This window comes from Falco punctatus, assembly GCF_963210335.1.
Source record: "Falco punctatus genome assembly, contig: scaffold_43, whole genome shotgun sequence".
Classification (NCBI taxonomy): Eukaryota; Metazoa; Chordata; class Aves; order Falconiformes; family Falconidae; genus Falco; species Falco punctatus.
In genome coordinates, this window is record NW_027660107.1 from 16,624 (window position 1) to 35,828 (window position 19,205).

At 53.5% G+C, this 19,205-nt stretch overlaps 1 pseudogene across 1 annotated transcript; it reads right to left on the bottom strand.

Moving 5' to 3' along the window:
* Positions 1-1,798: 1,798 nt before the first annotated feature.
* On the bottom strand, positions 1,799-2,748 carry LOC308057995 (olfactory receptor 14C36-like; annotated as a pseudogene). The gene has a single exon. The product of its transcript is annotated as an olfactory receptor 14C36-like (transcript).
* Between the last annotated feature and the right edge of the window lie 16,457 nt (positions 2,749-19,205).

Below are 19,205 nucleotides of genomic sequence, written 5' to 3' on the forward strand. Positions count from 1 at the left end.
GCAGGTGCCGGGCCTCAGCGTGGCAGGCTGTGGCCAGTGCTGGGAACTTTCACTGGGCAGTATCACTCAAGGGAGAAGGATTCAGTGCAAGTGGTCACAAGGAGGCCATGAGGCCCCAGGGCCAGAGGACAACTCGCCTTCTCATAGGCCTTGGTGGCAGAGACAATGGCCATACGCAAGGGGACAACCCTTGGGTTCTCTTGGTGACTTCCAGCCTTGCCCGTGCCCTTTGCCTTCCATCTCACGCTGTCCTACGCTGTCCCACGGCTGCTGCTTTTCCCCGGCAGGCTGCAGGCACCCATCTGGCTTCCCCACATTGCTCTCACCCTGCCCTTGCCACACATGCACTCATGTCTGCCCACCCTCACACGCTGTTCCTGCAAACACACACACATGGACTGATCCCACACTCCTTCTGGACGACGTCTCCCACCACAGCACAAGCCCTTGAGTGACATTTCCTCCTCCTGACCTCCAGTCTCCACTTTCCCAGCTGCACTGGGTGGCAGTGCTTCTCCCTCCTGCTCTTCCCTACCTCCAAGGAAAGCTCCACCACCTGGGAAACCACCCTTCAGGTGGACATCCCGACCCCTCACCCTCCTTGTGGCCTTTCTCCTGACCATGCCACGGCCTCACCGCGCTCTTCCAAGGCTGCGAGCCTTTCAGCTTCTCGCATAGGCACGAGCAAGCGGTGTGCCTGCTGCTGTGCTGCCATGTTCTCAGGCAGCAGCGACGTGACAAGCATTTCCCCAGACACTACGGTGAGGATGACCAGCCTGTATTTCTCCCAATTGTCCTTCTTGCTTTTCCTGAACAAAGGCTGGATGTCTGCCTTTTGCCAGGACCCCAGAACCTCCCTGATTGCTCGGACACATTTGAGGGCACCATCCAGAAAGGGTGTCGTGATCAGACAGAGGCACTTGCAATGAGCCTGCCCAAGGCGGGTGAGATGAATCTCCCTGGGACAGTGGCCTTTGTTCCTGCAGTCACACACAGGAACGGCCGGGCCCTGGGAGGTGTCCCCACCTCAGCTGGCCTCATGCTCTGCTGGCGTGGTTGAACCCCAGCCTCACGCACACAGGGGTGCTCAGAGGCACGAGCCCGTCCCTGGCAAGGCGGAGGCAGAGCACTGCAGCAGGCACAGTGACTGCCTGGCCTCCTGCTGCCCCTGCCAGAGGCTGGCAGCACCTCAGCCCGGGGGTGTCGTGCCCTGCTCGGCACCTCGCGGAGATGGCCCTCGTCATGAGCAATGGGCACGGGGACCTCGGTTCAAGGAAGCACGTTGCAGTGCTGCATTCAGGTGGTCTCCACAAATCCAGAACATTTTATGGAGGCCAGCACCGTCACAGAGTGCCCGTTGCCTGCCCCTGCCTGCGCTCACAGGACTGCCACGCAGCACGGCGGTGACCAAGCTGCCAGAGCACTCAGGCCTTACACCAAGGCAGGGGGTCAGAAGGAGGGTGTGGAAGTGGAAGGAGGACAGCACTGGAGAGCCAAGGGGTGGTGTTCCCTGGCAGTGCTGCCATGCCAGGAACCTTTTCCCCTCCGTCTGTGGATACAGGAACTGTCCCTGCAGCTCCAGAAAGGCCTTGGAAGAAAGAATCCCAGGAAAAACATAGTGGTTTAATGGCCCTTTGGCTTTGTTAGATGAGGAGAGAGCAGGGCACCTTCAGAAAAGAAAATCACAGAAAGAATTAGAATGGGGACGACACCTTTATCAGAAATGAAATACCCTGAGAAACTACAACAAATTCAGAAGACACTCTGGGTCTGTGATAAATTACATTATAAATGTTATTCAAAATATTATTCCTTCAGAAGAAGATACAGTTATCAGTTTGCACATTGCACCCTTGAGCTCCTGGCTCCTCATGCTGTAGATGAGGGGGTTCAGTGCTGGAGGCACCACTGAGTACAGGACTGACACCACCAGGTCCAGCGATGGGGAAGAGATGGAGGGGGGTTTCAGGTAGGCAAACATGGCAGTGCTGAGAAAGAGGGAGACCACGGCCAGGTGAGGGAGGCACGTGGAAAAGGCTTTGTGCCGTCCCTGCTCAGAGGGGATCCTCAGCACAGCCCTGAAGATCTGCACGTAGGACAGCACAATGAAAACAAAACACCCAAAAACTACTAAGACACTAACCACAATTAGCCCCACTTCCCTGAGGTAGGTGTGTGAGCAGGAGAGCTTGAGGATCTGTGGGATTTCACAGAAGACCTGTCCCAGGGCATTGCCTTGGCAGAGCGGCAGTGACAGTGTATTGGCCGTTGCAGCGCAGCACAGAGAAACCCACTGGCCCAGGCAGCTGCTGCCATGTGGACACAAGCTCTGCTGCCCAGCAGGGTCCCGTAGTGCAGGGGCTGGCAGATGGCCACAAAGCGGTCATAGGCCATGACGGTGAGGAGAGAACACTCTGCTGAAAGGAAAAAGACAATCAGGAAGAGCTGTGCTGCACATCCTGAGTAGGAGATGTCCCTGGTGTCCCAGAGGGAGTTGGCCATGGCTTTGGGGACAATAGTGGAGATGAAGCCCAGGTCGAGGAGGGAGAGGTTGAGGAGGAAGAAGTACATGGGGGTGTGCAGGTGGTGGTCGCACACTACGGTGGTGATGATGAGGCTGTTGGCCATGAGGGCAGCCAGGTAGATGCCCAGGGAGAGCCAGAAGTGCAAGAGCTGCAGCTCCCGCGTGTGTGCCAATGCCAGGAGGAGGAACTGGGTGATGGAGCTGCTGTTGGGCATCTGCTGCCTCTGGGCATATGATCCTGTCACAGGAGAAAAAGACAGTGATAATTTAGGGGAGACTTCTGCAAGCAAAATCAAAGCCATTTCCCACAGACCACCCCCCCGTGACACACAGACATCCCTCTCTTTTCTCGGAGACCTTCCTGCAGCTGTGTGGCTGCAGCCCTGCTTGGTGCTGGCCGTGTGGGCGATGAAGAGCAGGGCATCTGCCCACGGGCTCTTGACCAGCCAGCCCCACTCTGCAGCAGTGGGTGGGAGCAGGGACCAGTCCTGGTGTTTAACTTTGTCCTGTGAAACCAGTGCCAATGCAGAAGGGCTGCTCAGCGTCTGCAGCGCCAGTGCTAAGGAACGGGAAGGGTGAAGGCATTTTAAGGGAGTTTTAGTTTATTTCACAGCTCACCCCATCTCTCCTGTTGCGTATTCTTGGATGTCAGAAAAGCAGAGCATTTTTGCTGCCCTCAGGTGGAACAGAGTGAGGTCTGTGAGGCAAGAGGATTGCCTGTGGGTGAGTGCACAGTGAGGGGAGGTGGTCTGTCCATCTGGTTCCCAGTTTCTATGGGCTTGCACCTTCCTGAGATGAATGGTGGCCACACTCCCATGTTACCCTGAAATACCACAAGGCACTGCTGAGAACAGACTGACCCACCACAGACCAGTAAAGGTTGTAGACTTTCATCAGAAGTCAGCATCCCACCCACAGCAAAGGATACACAGCTCATTTCACCCTCCCCAACAGCGTTTTCTCTATCACAGAAACTCTACGCCTCTACGTGGGGCTTTCAGATCACTCATGGGTGCGATGGGACAGGTTTCCATTCTGGAGGGCAACGCACTGCTTGGAAGGGAACTTCAAGGAGGTAGCCAAGTGCCCTAACAAGAGCATCAGGTTCAGGGAGAACCAGCCCATTGCCCAGCCCCACATAGGGCATTGCCCACAGCCCCACAGGTGAGAGGAAAGCTGGGACACCTGTTCCCATGGACACACCTGCAGGAGAGGACCCACAAGGTCAGAGTGTGACTCTGCAGCTGAAACACCCATCCCCAGAGAGCCTGACAGCAAGAGCAAGAGAATAAAACTAACACCAAAAGGCAGAGAAAGAAGTAAAATTGCACTGATGGTCTAGGTATGAGTGTCCAGGGCGAGCGTGCCAGGCACTGAGGGCAGCGCTGCCCTTGCCCAGCTCTGCTCGCCACCTCCCACACACCAACATTGCTGGGCAGCTGCTCTCAGCCCCTGTGCTCTGCAGAGGGACCGGGGCACGTGGCTGCAGAGCTGCACCGCAGCTCTGCTGGAGCTCTGGCTGCAGAGGGGGTGGCTCACACCTCGGGACCCCCAGCCCTGAGGGCAGAGGCTTTGCTGGGGGGAGAGCAGCCAGGGGGATGCCTCAGAGAAAGGGGTCTGCACTGCACATGGTCAGAGAGAGCTTTCTGATTCTCCTTTCAACAACAATTCTGTCTGAAGTTTCCTATCAGTCCTTGCAATATCCTGGATGTCAGGAGATTTTCCTTGTGGGAGGTATCTCCCTGTGCCAGGTCTTTCCCTGTCAGTGCTCACAGATCCCATCTCTGCCTCTGTGCACTGGCCCCGCACAAACGTGCCTCTCTGCAGGGCACTGGCTGGGCGCAGGGTCCTGTCCGCAGGGGGAAAAGGGCAGCTCAGAACGACCCTGATGGCTCCAGCAAAGGTGCTGCTGCTGCTGTTCATAGGTGGAGGAGTGGCTGAGGGCACTTCAGGAGGCTCCTGGCAGACCTCCTCATCACTCAGAGTTACAGCTGGCAGTCTCAGGGACATCTTCAAACTCGAGATCTCCATTAACATTTCTGCCTTCCCTCTCCTGCCCCCAACAACAGAAAGCTGAAAACACAGATTGAGGAGAGCCCTGGATTTATCATAGCAATCCCTGCGCTGACCTTCGATACGAAAAGTCTCATCCAGACATATTCTGAGGGTAACCTATCCTTGTAAGCAGCGCTCAGCCATGCAGCACACTCTCAACAGCAGAGAGATCCGTCCATATCGGGGCTCAGTCCATACTCCCCCAGAGCTGTGGGGAGCCCCCCGGCAGGCTGAGAGCTGCCCCTGGCAGGCGGCAGAGCCCCTGCCCCAGCACAGAGCCCCCGCGGCTGCAGGGACCCTGCTGGCAAGGACAGCCCTGGGCACCCCTGCCTGCACAGCCACCTTCACAGCCCTGCAGCCGGCCCTGGCACAAGGCAGCCCACATGCCCTGGCCCTCCCACGCTGCAGCAGGGAAGCCCTGCTCTGCAGCACACTGGCCTCCTCCACAGCAAAAGGCTCCCACACGGTCCCACAGGCTGGGGGGGGCCCAGCTGCTGCAGACCCGGCTAGCAACTGCAGAGGCATTGCCCTGCAGCCACACACTTACCGGCTCAAGGGCTCTGCAGATTTCTCCAGCAGGGAGCTCTCAGCAGCCTCCCACCAAGGTCTGCTTTTGAGCTCTCCCTGCCTCCCTCCTCTGCCCCTCTGGGCTCCCTCCAGCTGTCCCTGGGGCTGCAGGGGAACCTGCTGGGCAGCAGGATGAGGCAATCCCTCATGGGCCTTGCCTCACCTGGGGGGACACACTTATTTCCAGCACTGGCAATTCCCTTACTAGAAAAAGTTTTCTGCATGAGCATCAACTTTTGTTAACTCATTCCTAGACAGGACACCAGTAAGACTGCAGCAAAGGATCCAAGTACTCCTAACGGAGCGTGTGTGTACGTGTGTGTCTGGTGGTTCTGCAGGCAGGGCAGGGAGGATGTCCTCAGTGCTTCAGTAAGCCCTGCAGAGCCCATTTCAGCACTTCATTGCACAGTCCGAGGGCTCAAGACTCAGCTCTCCTTTGCCCAGGCCACGTCTCTGCTCTGAAGCAAAGCCTTTGCACCCACGGGCTCGGGGACACTTGGTACCAGTTGCCTTATGGCCAGGCAGAGCTGGGCTGGTGCCACAGCTGGGGGGCTTCAGCCCAGATGTGCAGCAGTGCTTTCACACTAAGACGAGGGGTTTCCTCAGACTCTTGGTTTTTAATGAGCCTGGCAGTTTCCGAAGACAGACGAGACCCTTGTGTCTGACCAACCTGCCCACGACCTGCGCTTTGACAGCCCACTGTATCCGAGGGTGACTCTACCAACCTATCCAGGAACCCCGCTGACAGCATCATTGAGTCAGAGCCCTTAAAACCCCTACTCACATCTCCAGAGACTTATAGAAAATGAACTTCAGCTGAAGATTTTTATTATGCAAGTTTGTGACAGAGTAAGGTTCAAAGAATGCAAGTAATGGTAGACTGACTGCAAAACACGCTTAAAGCAACACCCTGAGCAACAGCTACCGTGAGTTAGTGCTAGCATAAAGTTCTTACCCTATAGGCGTCCCTAGGGGGAATGACAGGTTCAGCCCATCCACTGATCCCAGAAGTTCCCATGGAGTCTCCACTCACTTATCCCCTCATTGTCCACTTTGACACTTCATAGCACCTTGCTTATTAATTAACCTACACGGGATATGTTACAAGTTTCTCACTCGTGATGTACATTAGTGCTCACCCTCAGGCAGCACCACGGAAGGCTTTCACTGACTGCACATGCTCCCCAAGCGGGGTTTTGCCCTTGTTTGAGGGCTGTTTGACTTGGAGGTTGCAAACTGTCACTATCACAGTTACCTTTGTCTTACTATTGACTGGGGTGGGTTTGGTTTGTGTTTTTGGTTTTTAGGTGTGTTAGGTGGTTTTACAGGCAGGGGCGGGGAGGATGTCCTCAGTGCTTCAGTAAGCCCTGCAGAGCCCATTGCAGCACTTCATTGCACAGTCCGAGGGCTCAAGACTCAGCTCTCCTTTGCCCAGGCCATGTCTCTGCTCTGAAGCAAAGTCTTTGCACCCACGGGCTCGGGGACACTTGGTACCAGGTTGCCTTATGGCCAGGCAGAGCTGGGCTGGTGCCACAGCTGGGGGGCTTCAGCCCAGATGTGCAGCAGTGCCCTCAGCCAGGGGCCCACGCAGAGGCAGCTGGAGCCCGTCCTGTTGCAGACAGAGCTGTGACACTGAGGGAACCAAGTGCAAAGGCAGGTGGCAGAGCTCAGCACAGCTGCTCGGCAAGGACAGCAGCCTCCAACAGGTCCAACATTGAAAATGGAGTTTATGCTTGTGGGGCAATTCCAGGGCACCCGAAGGAGCGTTCCCTCCTTCTGCACAGGCCACAGCCTGCCAGTGTGTGACCTGGGGCCTGCACTCTGCTGCTCTCCTGCCTCACTCCCCCTGGGAGATGAGACTCCACCATTTCTTTGCTCCTAGAACCAAGGTGGACACGAATGATGCAGGGTTTCAGATCCAGGGGAGCATCACAGCTGTTGGCCCATCTGGCAGCTGTGCTAGAATGCCGATGCAAAGAACCTGCAGACACCTAAAGGAGCATTGTCACTGTGCTGCCCTGTGACTGTCGGCAGGTGGTTACTTGACCACTGGCTTGCAGGATCCCACCAAGCCTCTGTCTCGCTGCTCCCCTCCTTCTTCACTCACCTTGATGTCTATAGGGTTGTTCTCTCACATAATTCTCATTCCTCTCCCGTTGTGTTTTGTCCTTTCTGCCATAGGGGATCACAGAGGTGCCACTAGAATTGCTTCTTGGCTCAGGTTTGGGCAGGGGCTGGTCCATTTTGGAGTCAAATGAAAGTGGCTGTTATGGCCATGGAGTCAGCTCTTGGTCTCTTCTCACCTCTGCCAGCCCTACAAACACCTCCAAACCACTCCCAAACCCCTGCCGTGTAAACACACAGGATCAATAAATTCCCCAAGAAGATGTCAGGTTATTGATCCTAAGGCTTCCTCAACACTGCTTAAATAAGACTTTTCCCCTTCCTCTCCCTGATTTAGGTTATTTCAGAGCAGAGTTACCCTGAACCACACCTGTGTCACCTGGGCCAAGCTCAGACATGTAACAACAAAAATAATAATGGGTACCAAGTGTCCAAGGTCACACGCCAGCAAAATGTTTTGCTGCAGTGCATGCTGGGGTGGTGGGCAGAGGTCACTGTGATGGTGAAATGAGATGTCCCTAAGGAGAGCAATCCATGCTGTCCCTGGGACCACAGACATGCAGGGCTGGACTGTGCAGTGATGCAGGAGAAGGCATTGCTGCCAGTGATGCCTCTGCAGCCCCAGAGGACATGTGGTTCCAGTGAACCTTATATCCAGAAAGGACAAGGTGCTTTTGATTGTGTCCTTGACCATGGACATCTCGTGATGTAGGGACACTTTTAAAATCATTGGTCTGTTTCTCTATTGCCTCAGCACAGCGATGACTTTCAACAGTGCTGGCTAACTGGGGAGGCCCAAGAAGGCTGAATGTTAGTCAAGTGGTGCCCACCTACAAGAAGGGTAGGAGGGAGAATCGGGATAACTACAGGCCTGTCAACGTGATCTTAGTGCCAGGGAAGGTTGTGGAGCTGATCATCCTGAGCGCCATCGCACAGGAGCCGCAGGAAAACCAGGAGGTCAGGACCAGCCTGTTGCAGAATGGATGAAAGAGAACGGCCACGGTACTATGGAAGGACTGTGTGATACGACTTTTTGACATAAGTCTGGCTTAGGTCTGAGTGAACCAAACTAGGCCGCAGAGAGAAAAAAAACACTAAGAAGCTCAGCTGCAGTGGAAAGTTACCAGGATTACGAAAGAGAGAAGAGAGATAAGGTTGTGCTGACCTTGTACAAAAACAGAAAAACAACTTTAAGGGAGTAAGCATGAAGAACAAGGTGTAACCCGAACCCGCTGTAGCTATCCGCTGTAACCGCAAATAGGAGGATGTATAAAAATGTAATCCTTTAGAGCTTAGCCAATTAGCAGATGATTTGTAGGCATAAAATTAACTGGAACTGTATATAAGACATAATCGCGCCGTAATAAATTGAAGCTTGCTTTATCACTCACACTGAGTCGGCCGCTTGCTTCCCCTCGCTCGTCGCAAGTGGCGCCCGAACAAAGGACACCCAATCCTTGTTCTTCACCGGACAGCGAGGACGGAGAAGCACTGGTAGCAGCGACCAGGGAGCGAAGATCGACTGATGCAGGCATCGTAACTCGATCCGTGCTTGAACCGACGTTAATCAAGGAAAGGTTCGCCGTCCGTGAGTGTCTACCCAGAGAAAAGGCTGCATCTTAATCAAGGAAAAGGACTATTTTAAGCGCGCTATGGAAAAAGAGGTAGCACTTTTATGATGCTTTTTAGAAAAGCGGGGAGTAGGCCCTTTAAAAGATCTGGCCAGGTTAATTACTATGGGTAAAGCGAAAGGATATTTTACAGATCCTGAGCATATGTTTGAAGTAGATGAATGGCGTAATTATGGAGATTGTTTATGGGATTTAGTAATTGATGATGATAAAGTTGCTAAGAATTGATGAAATCATGGCATGAAGTAACTAATTGTGTAAAAAGATATCAAGCAGAGCGCCTTGCTGCGGCAGTAACAAGCCGACTTGCAAGCGCAGATCCTAATGCAGGAAAAATTATGCTATGTGAAAATCACATTCCAATACCCTCTTTATCACAAACAGTGCTCTCTGTACCACCTATAGACCCTTCGTGTCCGTCGTCGTCCGTCCCCCCCCCCCCCCCCCGCCCCCCTCCGGCACAGTAGCCTCGGGGGGGCCAGAGGGCGGGGACACATTTGACGAAAGTGCTGCTGAGGAAGAAAATAGCAGTGAGCAGTCATTACAAAATTCTAAAAAAAAAAAAAAAAAAAATACAGTAAAGAAACTGGTGCGTTCTACGCACATTAATTGGCAAAAAATAGCATAAAAGTGGTTCTACCTGCTTTGTGGGCTGAGATGGGGAATCGCTGACTTTTGGAGTCGGCTGGTGACAAAATGTTGCAAACACACCCCATGCACAACTCCACCGGGGAAGGTGCCAGAAAGGAGTTCTCTGGTAGTTTTTACATTGCTCCGCTAGGCAGCTGAAAGACACCACAAAAGTTGTTCTACCTGCTTTCTGGGCTGAGATGGGGAATCGCTGACTTTTGGAGTCGGCCGGTGACAAAACGTTCCAAACACACCCCATGCACATCTCCACCGGGGAAGGTGCCAGCAAGGAGTTCTCTGGTAATTTTACATTGCTCCGCTAGGCAGCTGAAAGACACCACAAAAGTTGTTCTACCCGCTTTCTGGGCTGAGATGGGGAACCGCTGACTTTTGGAGTCGGCCGGAGACAAAACGTTCCAAACACACCCCATGCACAACTCCACCGGGGAAGGTGCCAGCAAGGAGTTCTCTGGTAGTTTTTACATTGCTCCGCTAGGCAGCTGAAAGACACCACGAGTGTGAGTGTTAGTGTGAGTGTGAGGGTGAATGTGAGGGTGAGGGTTAGGATTAGGGTTAGGGTGAGTGTGACTGTGAGGGTGAGAGTGAGTGTGAGGGTGAGTGTGAGTGTGAGGGTGAGGGTGAGGGTGAGTGTGAGGGTGAGGGTTAGGGTGAGTGTGAGGGTGAGTGTGAGGGTGAGTGTGAGGGTGAGTGTGAGTGTGAGGGTTAGGGTTAGGGTTAGGGTTAGGGTTAGGGTGAGTGTGAGGGTGAGTGTGAGGCTGAGTGTGAGTGTGAGCGTGAGTGTGAGGGTGAGTGTGAGTTTGAGTGTGAGGGTGAGTGTGAGTGTGAGGGAGAGGGTGATGGTGAGGGTTAGGGTTAAGGTTAGGGTGAATGTGAGGGTGAGTGTGAGTTTGAGTGTAAGGGTGAGTGTGAGGGTGAGTGTGAGTGTGAGTGTGAGGGTGAGTGTGAGGGTTAGGGTTAAGATTAGTTTGAGTGTGAGGGTGAGTGTGAGGGTGAGGGTGAGTGTGAGTGTGAGTGCGAGGGTGAGTGTGAGGGTGAGTTTGAGGGTTAGGGTTAGGGTTAGGGTGAGTGTGAGGGTGAGGGTGAGTGTGAGGGTGAGTGTGAGGGAGAGGGTGAGGGTGAGTGTGAGTGTGAGTGTGAGGCGGAGGGTGAGTGTGAGGGTGAGTGTGAGTGTGAGTTTGAGTGTGAGTGTGAGGGTGAGTGTGAGGGTGACGGTAAGTGTGAGTGTGAGGGTTAGGGTTAGGGTTAGGGTGAGGGTGAGTGTGATTCTGAGTGTGAGGGTTAGGGTGAGGGTGAGTGTGAGTGTGAGGGTGAGGGTGAGGGTGAGTGTGAGGGTGAGGGTGAGGGTGAGTGTGAGGGTGAGTGTGAGTGTGAGTGTGAGTGTGAGGGTGAGTGTGAGTGTGAGGGTGAGGGTTAGGGTGAGTGTGAGGGTGAGTGTGAGTGTGAGTGTGAGGGTGAGTGTGAGTGTGAGGGTTAGGGTTAGGGTTAGGGTTAGGGTGAGTGTGAGGGTGAGTGTGAGGCTGAGTGTGAGTGTGAGCGTGAGTGTGAGGGTGAGTGTGAGTTTGAGTGTGAGGGTGAGTGTGAGTGTGAGGGAGAGGGTGAGGGTGAGGGTTAGGGTTAAGGTTAGGGTGAATGTGAGGGTGAGTGTGAGTTTGAGTGTAAGGGTGAGTGTGAGGGTGAGTGTGAGTGTGAGTGTGAGTGTGAGTTTGAGTGTGAGGGTGAGTGTGAGGGTTAGGGTTAAGATTAGTTTGAGTGTGAGGGTGAGTGTGAGGGTGAGGGTGAGTGTGAGTGTGAGTGCGAGGGTGAGTGTGAGGGTGAGTTTGAGGGTTAGGGTTAGGGTTAGGGTGAGTGTGAGGGTGAGGGTGAGTGTGAGGGTGAGTGTGAGGGAGAGGGTGAGGGTGAGTGTGAGTGTGAGTGTGAGTGTGAGGCGGAGGGTGAGTGTGAGTTTGAGTGTGAGTGTGAGGGTGAGTGTGAGGGTGACGGTAAGTGTGAGTGTGAGGGTTAGGGTTAGGGTTAGGGTGAGGGTGAGTGTGATTCTGAGTGTGAGGGTTAGGGTGAGGGTGAGTGTGAGGGTGAGTGTGAGTGTGAGGGTGAGTGTGAGGGTGAGGGTGAGGGTTAGGGTTAGGGTGAGTGTGAGTGTGAGTGTGAGTGTTAGTGTGAGTGTGAGTGTGAGTTTGAGTGTGAGGATTAGGTTTAGGGTTAGCGTGAGTGTGAGTGTGAGTGTGAAGATGAGTGTGAGTATGAGTGTGAGGGTGAGTGTGAGGATAAGTGTGAGTGTGAAGGTGAAAGTGAGTGTGAGTGTGAGGGTGATTGTGAGTGTAAGTGTGAGTATGAGTGTGAGTGTGAGGGTGAGTGTGAGTGTGACTGTGAATTTGAGTGTGAGGGTTAGGTTTAGGGTTAGCGTGAGTGTGAGGGTGAGTGTGAGTATGAGTGTGAGTGTGAGTGTGAGGGTGAGGGTGAGTGTGAGGGTTAGGTTTAGGGTTAGGGTGAGTGTGAGCGTGAGTGTGAGGGGGAGGGTGAGTGTGAGGGTGAGTGTGAGTGTGAGTTTGAGTGTGAGTGTGAGGGTGAGTGTGAGGGTGACGGTAAGTGTGAGTGTGAGGGTTAGTGTTAGGGTTAGGGTGAGGGTGAGTGTGATTGTGAGTGTGAGGGTTAGGGTGAGGGTGAGTGTGAGGGTGAGTGTGAACGTTTGTGTGAGTGTGAGGGTGAGGCTGAGGGTTAAGGTTAGGGTGAGTGTGAGGGTTAGGGTGAGTGTGAGGGTGAGTGTGAGGGTGAGTGTGAGGGAGAGGGTGAGTGTGAGTGTGAGGATTAGGGTTAGGGTTAGGGTTAGGGTGAGTGTGAGGGTGAGGGTGAGGCTGAGTGTGAGTGTGAGTGTGAGTGTGAGGGTGAGTATGAGGGTGAGTGTGAGGGTGAGTGTGAGTGTGAGGGAGAGGGTGAGGGTGAGGGTTAGGGTTAAGGTTAGGGTGAATGTGAGGGTGAGCGTGAGTTTGAGTGTAAGGGTGAGTGTGAGGGTGAGTGTGAGTGTGAGTGTGAGTGTGAGTTTGAGTGTGAGGGTGAGTGTGAGGGTTAGGGTTAACATTGGTTTGAGTGTGAGGGTGAGTGTGAGTGTGAGTGTGAGTGTGATGGTGAGTGTGAGTGCGAGGGTGAGTGTGAGGGTGAGTTTGAGGGTTAGGGTTAGGGTTAGGGTGAGTGTGAGGGTGAGGGTGAGTGTGAGGGTGAGTGTGAGAATGAGTGTGAGGGAGAGGGTGAGGGTGAGTGTGAGTGTGAGTGTGAGGCGGAGGGTGAGTGTGAGGGTGAGTGTGAGTGTGAGTGTGAGTGTGAGGGTGAGTGTGAGTGTGAGTGTGAGTGTGAGGGTGACGCAAGTGTGAGTGTGAGTGTTAGGGTTAGGGTTAGGGTGAGCGTGAGTGTGATTGTGAGTGTGAGTGTGAGGGTTAGGGTGAGGGTGAGTGTGAGGGTGAATGTGAGTGTGTGTGTGAGTGTGAGGGTGAGGGTGAGGGTTAGGGTTAGTGTGAGGGTGAGTGTGAGGCTGAGTGTGAGTGTGAGGGTGAGTGTGAGTGTGAGGGTTAGGGTTAGGGTTAGGGTTAGGGTGAGTGTGAGGGTGAGTGTGAGGCTGAGTGTGAGTGTGAGTGTGAGTGTGAGTGTGAGTGTGAGGGTGAGTGTGAGTGTGAGGGAGAGGGTTAGGTTTAAGGTTAGGGTGAATGTGAGGGTGAGTGTGAGTTTGAGTGTAAGGGTGAGTGTGAGGGTGAGTGTGAGTGTGAATGTGAGTGTGAGTTTGACTGTGAGGGTGAGTGTGAGGGTTAGGGTTAAGTTTAGTTTGAGTGTGAGGGTGAGTGTGAGTATGATGGTGAGTGTGAGTGCGAGGGTGAGTGTGAGGGTGAGTTTGAGGGTTAGGGTTAGGGTGAGTGTGAGGGTGAGGGTGAGTGTGAGGGTGAGTGTGAGTGTGAGGGTGAGTGTGAGGGTGAGGGTGAGGGTTAGGGTTAGGGTGAGTGTGAGTGTGAGTGTGAGTGTTAGTGTGAGTGTGAGTGTGAGTTTGAGTGTGAGGATTAGGTTTAGGGTTAGCGTGAGTGTGAGTGTGAGTGTGAAGATGAGTGTGAGTATGAGTGTGAGGGTGAGTGTGAGGATAAGTGTGAGTGTGAAGGTGAAAGTGAGTGTGAGTGTGAGGGTGATTGTGAGTGTAAGTGTGAGTATGAGTGTGAGTGTGAGGGTGAGTGTGAGTGTGACTGTGAATTTGAGTGTGAGGGTTAGGTTTAGGGTTAGCGTGAGTGTGAGGGTGAGTGTGAGTATGAGTGTGAGTGTGAGTGTGAGGGTGAGGGTGAGTGTGAGGGTTAGGTTTAGGGTTAGGGTGAGTGTGAGCGTGAGTGTGAGGGGGAGGGTGAGTGTGAGGGTGAGTGTGAGTGTGAGTTTGAGTGTGAGTGTGAGGGTGAGTGTGAGGGTGACGGTAAGTGTGAGTGTGAGGGTTAGTGTTAGGGTTAGGGTGAGGGTGAGTGTGATTGTGAGTGTGAGGGTTAGGGTGAGGGTGAGTGTGAGGGTGAGTGTGAACGTTTGTGTGAGTGTGAGGGTGAGGCTGAGGGTTAAGGTTAGGGTGAGTGTGAGGGTTAGGGTGAGTGTGAGGGTGAGTGTGAGGGTGAGTGTGAGGGAGAGGGTGAGTGTGAGTGTGAGGATTAGGGTTAGGGTTAGGGTTAGGGTGAGTGTGAGGGTGAGGGTGAGGCTGAGTGTGAGTGTGAGTGTGAGTGTGAGGGTGAGTATGAGGGTGAGTGTGAGGGTGAGTGTGAGTGTGAGGGAGAGGGTGAGGGTGAGGGTTAGGGTTAAGGTTAGGGTGAATGTGAGGGTGAGCGTGAGTTTGAGTGTAAGGGTGAGTGTGAGGGTGAGTGTGAGTGTGAGTGTGAGTGTGAGTTTGAGTGTGAGGGTGAGTGTGAGGGTTAGGGTTAACATTGGTTTGAGTGTGAGGGTGAGTGTGAGTGTGAGTGTGAGTGTGATGGTGAGTGTGAGTGCGAGGGTGAGTGTGAGGGTGAGTTTGAGGGTTAGGGTTAGGGTTAGGGTGAGTGTGAGGGTGAGGGTGAGTGTGAGGGTGAGTGTGAGAATGAGTGTGAGGGAGAGGGTGAGGGTGAGTGTGAGTGTGAGTGTGAGGCGGAGGGTGAGTGTGAGGGTGAGTGTGAGTGTGAGTGTGAGTGTGAGGGTGAGTGTGAGTGTGAGTGTGAGTGTGAGGGTGACGCAAGTGTGAGTGTGAGTGTTAGGGTTAGGGTTAGGGTGAGCGTGAGTGTGATTGTGAGTGTGAGTGTGAGGGTTAGGGTGAGGGTGAGTGTGAGGGTGAATGTGAGTGTGTGTGTGAGTGTGAGGGTGAGGGTGAGGGTTAGGGTTAGTGTGAGGGTGAGTGTGAGGCTGAGTGTGAGTGTGAGGGTGAGTGTGAGTGTGAGTGTGAGTGTGAGGGTGAGTGTGAGTGTGAGTGTGAGTGTGAGGGTGACGCAAGTGTGAGTGTGAGTGTTAGGGTTAGGGTTAGGGTGAGCGTGAGTGTGATTGTGAGTGTGAGTGTGAGGGTTAGGGTGAGGGTGAGTGTGAGGGTGAATGTGAGTGTGTGTGTGAGTGTGAGGGTGAGGGTGAGGGTTAGGGTTAGTGTGAGGGTGAGTGTGAGGCTGAGTGTGAGTGTGAGGGTGAGTGTGAGTGTGAGGGTTAGGGTTAGGGTTAGGGTTAGGGTGAGTGTGAGGGTGAGTGTGAGGCTGAGTGTGAGTGTGAGTGTGAGTGTGAGTGTGAGTGTGAGGGTGAGTGTGAGTGTGAGGGAGAGGGTTAGGTTTAAGGTTAGGGTGAATGTGAGGGTGAGTGTGAGTTTGAGTGTAAGGGTGAGTGTGAGGGTGAGTGTGAGTGTGAATGTGAGTGTGAGTTTGACTGTGAGGGTGAGTGTGAGGGTTAGGGTTAAGTTTAGTTTGAGTGTGAGGGTGAGTGTGAGTATGATGGTGAGTGTGAGTGCGAGGGTGAGTGTGAGGGTGAGTTTGAGGGTTAGGGTTAGGGTGAGTGTGAGGGTGAGGGTGAGTGTGAGGGTGAGTGTGAGTGTGAGGGTGAGTGTGAGGGTGAGGGTGAGGGTTAGGGTTAGGGTGAGTGTGAGTGTGAGTGTGAGTGTTAGTGTGAGTGTGAGTGTGAGTTTGAGTGTGAGGATTAGGTTTAGGGTTAGCGTGAGTGTGAGTGTGAGTGTGAAGATGAGTGTGAGTATGAGTGTGAGGGTGAGTGTGAGGATAAGTGTGAGTGTGAAGGTGAAAGTGAGTGTGAGTGTGAGGGTGATTGTGAGTGTAAGTGTGAGTATGAGTGTGAGTGTGAGGGTGAGTGTGAGTGTGACTGTGAATTTGAGTGTGAGGGTTAGGTTTAGGGTTAGCGTGAGTGTGAGGGTGAGTGTGAGTATGAGTGTGAGTGTGAGTGTGAGGGTGAGGGTGAGTGTGAGGGTTAGGTTTAGGGTTAGGGTGAGTGTGAGCGTGAGTGTGAGGGGGAGGGTGAGTGTGAGGGTGAGTGTGAGTGTGAGTTTGAGTGTGAGTGTGAGGGTGAGTGTGAGGGTGACGGTAAGTGTGAGTGTGAGGGTTAGTGTTAGGGTTAGGGTGAGGGTGAGTGTGATTGTGAGTGTGAGGGTTAGGGTGAGGGTGAGTGTGAGGGTGAGTGTGAACGTTTGTGTGAGTGTGAGGGTGAGGCTGAGGGTTAAGGTTAGGGTGAGTGTGAGGGTTAGGGTGAGTGTGAGGGTGAGTGTGAGGGTGAGTGTGAGGGAGAGGGTGAGTGTGAGTGTGAGGATTAGGGTTAGGGTTAGGGTTAGGGTGAGTGTGAGGGTGAGGGTGAGGCTGAGTGTGAGTGTGAGTGTGAGTGTGAGGGTGAGTATGAGGGTGAGTGTGAGGGTGAGTGTGAGTGTGAGGGAGAGGGTGAGGGTGAGGGTTAGGGTTAAGGTTAGGGTGAATGTGAGGGTGAGCGTGAGTTTGAGTGTAAGGGTGAGTGTGAGGGTGAGTGTGAGTGTGAGTGTGAGTGTGAGTTTGAGTGTGAGGGTGAGTGTGAGGGTTAGGGTTAACATTGGTTTGAGTGTGAGGGTGAGTGTGAGTGTGAGTGTGAGTGTGATGGTGAGTGTGAGTGCGAGGGTGAGTGTGAGGGTGAGTTTGAGGGTTAGGGTTAGGGTTAGGGTGAGTGTGAGGGTGAGGGTGAGTGTGAGGGTGAGTGTGAGAATGAGTGTGAGGGAGAGGGTGAGGGTGAGTGTGAGTGTGAGTGTGAGGCGGAGGGTGAGTGTGAGGGTGAGTGTGAGTGTGAGTGTGAGTGTGAGGGTGAGTGTGAGTGTGAGTGTGAGTGTGAGGGTGACGCAAGTGTGAGTGTGAGTGTTAGGGTTAGGGTTAGGGTGAGCGTGAGTGTGATTGTGAGTGTGAGTGTGAGGGTTAGGGTGAGGGTGAGTGTGAGGGTGAATGTGAGTGTGTGTGTGAGTGTGAGGGTGAGGGTGAGGGTTAGGGTTAGTGTGAGGGTGAGTGTGAGGCTGAGTGTGAGTGTGAGGGTGAGTGTGAGTGTGAGGGTTAGGGTTAGGGTTAGGGTTAGGGTGAGTGTGAGGGTGAGTGTGAGGCTGAGTGTGAGTGTGAGTGTGAGTGTGAGTGTGAGTGTGAGGGTGAGTGTGAGTGTGAGGGAGAGGGTTAGGTTTAAGGTTAGGGTGAATGTGAGGGTGAGTGTGAGTTTGAGTGTAAGGGTGAGTGTGAGGGTGAGTGTGAGTGTGAATGTGAGTGTGAGTTTGACTGTGAGGGTGAGTGTGAGGGTTAGGGTTAAGTTTAGTTTGAGTGTGAGGGTGAGTGTGAGTATGATGGTGAGTGTGAGTGCGAGGGTGAGTGTGAGGGTGAGTTTGAGGGTTAGGGTTAGGGTGAGTGTGAGGGTGAGGGTGAGTGTGAGGGTGAGTGTGAGGGTGAGTGTGAGGGAGAGGGTGAGTGTGAGGGTGAGTTTGAGGGTTAGGGTTAGGGTTAGGGTGAGTGTGAGGGTGAGGGTGAGTGTGAGGGTGAGTGTGAGGGTGAGTATGAGGGAGAGGGTGAGGGTGAGTGTGAGTGTGAGTGTGAGTGTGAGGCGGAGGGTGAGTGTGAGGGTGAGTGTGAGTGTGAGTTTGAGTGTGAGTGTGAGTGTGAGTGTGAGGGAGACGGTAAGTGTGAGTGTGAGGGTTAGGGTTAGGGTTAGGGTGAGCGTGAGTGTGAGTGTGAGTGTGAGTGTGAGGGTTAGGGTGAGGGTGAGTGTGAGTGTGTGTGTGAGTGTGAGGGTGAGGGTGAGGGTTAGGGTTAGGGTAAGTGTGAGGGTTAGGGTGAGTGTGAGGGTTAGGGTGAGTGTGAATGTGACTGTTAGTGTGAGTATGAGTGTGAGTTTGAGTGTGAGGGTTAGCGTGAGTGTGAGGGTGAGTGTGAGTATGAGTGTTAGTGTGAGTGTGAGTGTGAGGATGAGTGTGAGTGTGAGTGTGAGGGTGAGTGTGAGGATAAGTGTGAGTATGAAGGTGAAAGTTCTGTTGGTAGTTCTGACACTGCCCCGGTAGCCAGATGAAAGACACCACAAAAGTGGTTCTACCTGCTTTCTGGGCTGAGATGGGGAACCGCTGACTTTTGGAGTCGGCCTGTGACAAAATGTTACAAACACACCCCATGCACAACTCCACCGGGGAAGGTGCCAGCAAGGAGTTCTCTGGTAGTTTTTACATTGCTCCGCTAGGCATCTGAAAGACACCACAAAAGTGGTTCTACCTGCTTTCTGGGCTGAGATGGGGAATCGCTGACTTTTGGAGTCGGCCGGTGACAAAACGTTCCAAACACACCCCATGCACATCTCCACCGGGGAAGGTGCCAGCAAGGAGTTCTCTGGTAGTTTTTACATTGCTCCGCTAGGCAGCTGAAAGACACCACAAAAGTTGTTCTACCCGCTTTCTGGGCTGAGATGGGGAACCGCTGACTTTTGGAGTCGGCCGGAGACAAAACGTTCCAAACACACCCCATGCACAACTCCACCGGGGAAGGTGCCAGCAAGGAGTTCTCTGGTAGTTTTTACATTGCTCCGCTAGGGAGCAGAAAGACATAACAAAAGTTGTTCTACCTGCTTTCTGGGCTGAGATGGGAAATCGCTGACTTATGAAGTCGGCTGGTGACAAAACGTTCCAAACACACCCCATGCACAACTCCACCGGGGAAGGAGCCAGAAAGGAGTTCTGTTGGTTGCTCTTACACTGCCCCGGTAGCCAGATGAAAGACACCACAAAAGTGGTTCTACCGGCTTTCTGGGCTGAGATGGGGAATCGCTGACTTTTGGAGTCGGCTGGTGACAAAATGTTCCAAACACACCCCATGCACAAGTCCCCCGGGGAAGGTGCCAGCAAGGAGTTCTCTGGTAGTTTTTACATTGCTCCGCTAGGTAGCTGAAAGACACCACAAAAGTTGTTCTACCTGCTTGCTGGGTTGAGATGGGCAATCGCTGACTTTTGGAGTCGGCTGGTGACAAAACGTTCCAAACACACCCCATGCACAACTCCACCGGGGAAGGTGCAAGAAAGGAGTTCTGTTGATAGTTCTTACACTGCCCCGGTAGCCAGATGAAAGACACCACAAAAGTAGTTCTACCTGCTTTCTGGGCTGAGATGGAGAATTGCTGACTTTTGTAGTCGGCCGGAGACAAAACGTTCCAAACACACCCCATGCACA